This window comes from Pelobates fuscus, chromosome 9 (assembly GCF_036172605.1).
Source record: "Pelobates fuscus isolate aPelFus1 chromosome 9, aPelFus1.pri, whole genome shotgun sequence".
Classification (NCBI taxonomy): domain Eukaryota; kingdom Metazoa; phylum Chordata; class Amphibia; order Anura; family Pelobatidae; genus Pelobates; species Pelobates fuscus.
Window position 1 is genome coordinate 74096044 of NC_086325.1, and position 6378 is coordinate 74102421.

Below are 6378 nucleotides of genomic sequence, written 5' to 3' on the forward strand. Positions count from 1 at the left end.
CGTGTCTCTCTCGTGTCTCTCTCGTGTCTCTCTCGTGTCTCTCTCGTGTCTCTCTCGTGTCTCTCTCGTGTCTCTCTCGTGTCTCTCTCGTGTCTCTCTCGTGTCTCTCTCGTGTCTCTCTCGTGTCTCTCTCGTGTCTCTCTCGTGTCTCTCTCGTGTCTCTTTCTCTCTCTCTCGTCTCTTTCTCTCTCTCTCTCTCTCTCTCTCGTGTCTCTTTCTCTCTCTCTCGTCTCTTTCTCTCTCTCTCTCTCTCTCTCTCTCTCTCTCTCTCTCTCGTGTCTCTTTCTCTCTCTCTCGTCTCTTTCTCTCTCTCTCTCTCTCTCTCTCTCTCTCTCTCTCTCTCTCGTGTCTCTTTCTCTCTCTCTCTCTCTCTCTCTCTCTCTCGTGTCTCTTTCTCTCTCTCTCGTGTCTCTTTCTCTCTCTCTCGTGTCTCTTTCTCTCTCGTGTCTCTTTCTCTCTCTCTCTCTCTCTCGTGTCTCTCTCGTGTCTCTTTCTCTCTCTCTCTCTCTCTCTCGTGTCTCTTTCTCTCTCTCTCTCTCGTGTCTCTTTCTCTCTCTCTCTCTCGTGTCTCTTTCTCTCTCTCTCTCTCGTGTCTCTTTCTCTCTCTCTCTCTCGTGTCTCTTTCTCTCTCTCTCTCTCGTGTCTCTTTCTCTCTCTCTCTCTCGTGTCTCTCTCTCTCTCTCTCTCTCGTGTCTCTCTCTCTCTCGTGTCTCTTTCTCTCTCTCGTGTCTCTTTCTCTCTCTCGTGTCTCTTTCTCTCTCGTGTCTCTTTCTCTCTCTCTCTCTCGTGTCTCTTTCTCCCTCTCTCTCTCTCTCTCTCTCTCTCTCTCTCTCGTGTCTCTTTCTCCCTCTCTCTCGTGTGTCCGGCGGCACTCTTAATGCTGAGGACTGAAGGAGGAGGGAGCATGCAGCTGCTGTGAATTGTGGGAACCGTGAGGGAGCATGGTAGAGAGACATGCTCCCTCCTCCTTCAGTCCTCAGCATTAGGAGTGCTGGCGAGGCTGGAGCACGGCCGACCCCCTCTAAGTGTGCCACCGGACCGGCCACCCGGTGGCACATACCTGCACAGCCCCCAGATGCCGCGGCCCACCGGGAAATTTCCCGGTATCCCGGTGGGCCAGTCTGGCCCTGTTTTTGGTGCATAGATTTAAACGTAACAAATTGCTTGCAATGTTGCCAGCGTTCCAATCGACCTATAAAGACAATGGTTAGGCATGGATAACGTTGCACATTTTTAAATTTAAGTAAACAGCCGTGTAATGCAAGTCAAAAAGACTAACGAAATGTAGGGTCTGACTATGTTTACAAAAACATCAGTTAATCTTCATGCATTTATGTAATGTAAATAGGTCAGTATGCCCGGATAGCCTTGTTCACCTTGCAAAGCTCGGTAAGCCCTCTCTCTGTCAGTGATTGTTCTGTCTATGCCCTCCCCTGAGTGTCTAGTAGCCCTTTAGTTGAGTGCACAGTCAGAGCAAGGAACTTGCTTACATATGTGTGTGGAGGTGTCGGTAGTGGGGTTCACTTATGGTGCTGTATATGTGACAACTGAAGTGTGCTCTCGAGAGGACCTGAAATGGTAATTCGTCAGACGAATGAGGAGACCCACAAATCAGTGAGTTTGAGTGCAGGCTTGTCTTCATGGGCTATCCCTCAAGCTACGATGGTTGGGGTTATTCTTGCTGTGCTGGTCATAAGGTTCACTTAACTCGCCTGATTTACCCTGAGGCTTGGAGGGGGGAGGGGGCGAACCTCATCTGGGCGACAGTCGGATATTTTCTTAGTGCGTCATGTCACTAAATGGAGAACTGGAAAAATAGTAACTGAGGGTAAATGCTATAAAGCTATTATCAAGGCACTAATTGATCTGGCCCATTAGAGAGTCGTGTTGTGGCTATGGCATAAGAGTTAGAAGTGTTTGGCCTAGGCACAACGTCTTGGGTGGCCGCAGGGTCCCAGCCATGAGGATTTGAGTGTCCCGCAGCCTGTGCTGTTGTGCCCAGCAAATCTGGAGGAAGACCCAGCGCCTGTAGGTTCTTTGCTGCGTTTTGTTGGTCGTGGATGGTGATGGTGGTGTCTCCCAGTGAGATTAGCAACGTACAGGCTAGGCTCCAGCGGTAACTGATGTTCTGTGCACGTAGGAGGGAGGTGAATGGTTGGAGTGATTGCTGCCAGGCCAGAGTTCCTCCAGAGAGATCCGCATAGAAGGCTAATGACATCCCCTCAAAGCTGTAAGGCGACTGCCCCCTAATGGCAGCTAGAACCGCTGTTTTATCTTTGCGGCTTTGAATTTGTATCACTGGGGCTGCGAGTGATGTTTTGGGGTTTGGAATATTCCCTCTGTCATTGCCTTTGCCAGTTTCGGGGTTAGAAAGGCCACCAGGAGGCGTCGGGTGAAGTTTTGGAGTTCAGCTGTCTATATATTCTCAGAGACCCCCTTGATTTTCAGGTTTTTCGGTCTCCTCCTATCCTCCTGGGCGTCGAATCTGTGTTCATAGGTTAGGTTAGTTTCCTCAGCTCTCTCACCGCCGTTTGCACCTCTGTGACTTTTTGTGTGTGTTCATGCGAAGTACCTCCCGTATCATGGCCACATCTGTCGAGATTTTCTTATGGAGGTCTGCCATGAGCTCCTTGATAGCCGCTGGTGTGGCGTCTGTTACCGGAGGTGGGGGTACCGCACGGGCCACTGTTTCCAACACCGGTGTTGGTGTGAGGTCTCCCTCTGCTTCATCCGATGTTCCGTCGGAGAAGTCTGAGCAGCCGCCATGGAGGGATGCCATCTTGGGCTCGTGGGCGCCATGTGCCTGCTACAAATCACCAATGCTCATACCCTGTTGGGGTCTGTTGGGTCTTTGTTTCTTCGTGGCCCATTAAGATAGGTGTTGGGGTCTGCCTGGGCTTCTTTCGAGCGTGGATTATCACGATTATATGGTATTTGCCCTCTGATATTCCAGAGCTCAGAGGCCATGCGACTGTCCTCTTTATTTAACAAACGTGTTTGTGAGAGTGTAAGAAATAAAATGAAAGGTAGAAATCAACACCTTTTTATCCTGCAGCTGGGCACCTCCATCGTAGCTCCCGATCAATCATTATTACAAACTCTGTCCCTTTTACCTGGCAGTCAACTTAGAGAAAGCATACAGTGAATATATTGAAATAATATTTTTGTTTCTTAATTTGTCATCGTTGCCTTGACTAAACTGGATTATGAGGTCATGTGCTAAATCTTTCATATAATGTAATATAAATGAAAAAAGGATAACACGAGTGTTAATTTTTGTGTTTTATTCAGTGGTATAAATTTTAGAGAAATTACAGATTCCCATTAGACTACTTTGTCAAACTACAGTCCTAGGAGCAGACATATGTGATGGTATTCTCATAGTTGGTCTACATATAATTACAGTAATTAAATGACCAACTTGTTTGACATTTCATGCTTGCATATTTTGCTCAAAATATGATAGAAAACAGCCCTTGCAATATACTGTCCTAACTAAAATTGCGGATTGTCTTAGGGATGCACCGAAGTGAAAAATCTGGGCCGAAACCGAAAATTCAGGATGCCCTTGGGCGAAAATGACTTTTTTTCCCTAAATGATTTTAAGTTTTTTTTTTTCTATAAGTTTATTAATATTAGACTTTTATTGAATCTAATATGGAAAAACTTCCCTTCTCCCTACTCTTTTAGTGGTCCCCCCAGTGTTCCTTTCCCCTTCCCTATACCTTAGCCCCCCCTCCCTTAATGTTCCTTTCCCTTCCTTTTTTAGTGTTCCTTCCTCCCTCCTCCCCACTCCCACACTGTTCTTCCACCCTCCCGTCCCATAGTGTTCTCCCCACCTCCCCTGTCCCATAGTGCAGTATTCTTGACTTTTCATGTTCGCATTACTATATTTCATTGTGATATATAATCAGAATTGCCAATGCAAGTATTTCTATTAAACTATGCACTACAAAAAAACTTTTCGTCAAATTTGACCTGTTTTCGGACGAAATGGGAAAGACCCATTTTTGCGCGAAAATTTTGGCAGCCGAAATTTCGGTGCATCCCTAGATTTAATGGATCAGATCTTTCCAATTTGATGCACTTTCAACTTCAGAAACCCTTTAACTACGAAGAGATTTGCATAACAATAACAAAATAAAAATACACATCACCATAATCCGAGTATTTTGAAAGAAATGTTGTTTGGACAGGAAAACAATCTAATCTACCAAAAGTGTTTAAAATAAATAACATTTCTGTAACTGACATTTTCAGCACATCCTATGATCCTCTCCCATCTTTATCTAATATGTGCTGACTGTATTTTATGTTGCCACATTACCATGACATCGCAGCCATGTTGCCTCTTTGGTGACACAGATACACCCAGGGACGTATTAGCCGCGAGGCAAACAAGGCATTTGCCTTGGGTGGCACTTTCCAGGGGGCGGCAGAAAAAAGCCGCCCCCACATGCCCAAGCAAATGTCTTGTTAGCCTAGCGGCTAACTGACAATCCATGGCGGGCGGCGCTGGCGAGGAAGCACTGATTAGTGAGCTTTCTGCTCAGCTCCCGTGCACGCCGGTCACCTGGAGCCGGAATATGACGTCGTATTCTGGCTCCCGGCATCACTCTGCGCTCCCTCGCCGCCCGCACAGCAGCCACACTGGACCCCAGGGAAAGGGAGAAACCCCCTCTCCAGCATTCCTAAAGGTAAGGAGGCTGGGGGGATTGAATTTAAGAAAAAAAAAAAAGTTTGTGTGTGTGTGTATGTCAGGGAGCGTGTATGTCTGTTTGTCAGTTAATGTGTGTGTGTATTTAAAAGGTGTGGGGGGGGGGGGGGGGGGGCGGCGCCTGAGTTTTGTCATGCCTAGGGCAGCACAAAACCAGGATACACCACTGGATACACCCCCCTTATGCACCATGTGTGTATTTTTAACTGTATATATGACCTTGTGTGTACATGTTCCAGGCAGTGAGTATTCTTGTATGTGTGCATGTGAAAACATGAATGTTTCTCTGTTTTGCTTCACCATTATTCACCCACCTTGCTTACCTATTGGGCATGGAAAAGAATACCTATCCTACTCGCTGGTGGCTGAGTGAATGCTCCATTTTGGGCTTTGACCATAGGGAAGCAGCAGTGATCTGGGACTGCGAAGAGCACAAATTGCAATTTGCAAAAAAAAAAAAAAAAAAAATTTATGGTACGTATCCTGATAATATTTACTCAAACTCCCCTAATGAACAGGTTATAGGAGGGGAGCCCAGGGTGAATTAGTCAATTCTCTAGAACTTGTATATGAACATCACGCACTATTCTATATATTACTCTGACCATGAAAATTACCACTGACTGATTCTACACAGTACCCTTACACGGCAGTACAGCATGCCCTATTGGTAACTAGATGATGCAAGTACGCTTCGAATTTATAGCACACAACCCCTGACAAGGAGTAATAAACGCCACCCATTAGGAATAAAGGTGGTACAAACACACCGCCTGTGTTCCAGTATCTATGTGTCTTGCATTCCATAAGACTGATGAGTAAGCTCGAATCTACCTGATATTTTACCAACCTTGTCAAGAAGTCTAATAAAAATTAAATGCAAAAACCCATTATAAAAGGTAGGCTGACCAAAAGAAGAAGAAATTGAACCCCAATGTCTCGATGGGGTGGCCTTCCACTTACTGATTACTCTAGATAACTTCCCATGGCTGTCGTGGCAAGCAGGCTGAGCTTTAGTTCATTGCATTTATTTTGTAACCGTGTAATTGCATCCAAGCATGTCAGCACGAGTCTGTTAAAGTTGACGTACTCATGTTGTCGCACCACTGACATAGCTAAATAAGCCTGCCTCTCATGCCTACACCTCAAAAAGGTGCCCCTACTTCAATGCCATACCTGTGACTCAGTGTGATATAATTGTGCTTACGTATGCTGTTGTGGCATTGTATGATGTTTTGTTACCCGTGCACAACCAAAAAAAAACAGAATAAAAAAAAAAAAAAAAAAAAAAAAAAAAAGGAAAGACAGCCCAAAGAGGAGAGATCTAGCTCTATGATTGAAAGTTCTAAGGGGTTGTCTTACAACTGCAGCTATTTATTCACAAATTGCTGCAGCTCTGAGCACTCTTGGAGCTAGTGTTGACGAACGGGTTCTTATGGTGCTTGGACAGCTCCTTTATGAAGTGCTGCCCTGACTGCATTGTCTAGCAGTAGCCTATTGGTCAGAAATTAATTATGCAAAGGCTTATTTTGAAAACCATTTCTAAATATCTGGCACATGAAAGCAAAAATGCTGGGCTGGCGATTAGAATTGCACTTTCTCACAGTCCTCACATCAATGACTGATTTTCTGAACTTGTCAACTAGTATTCGTGAAAATAT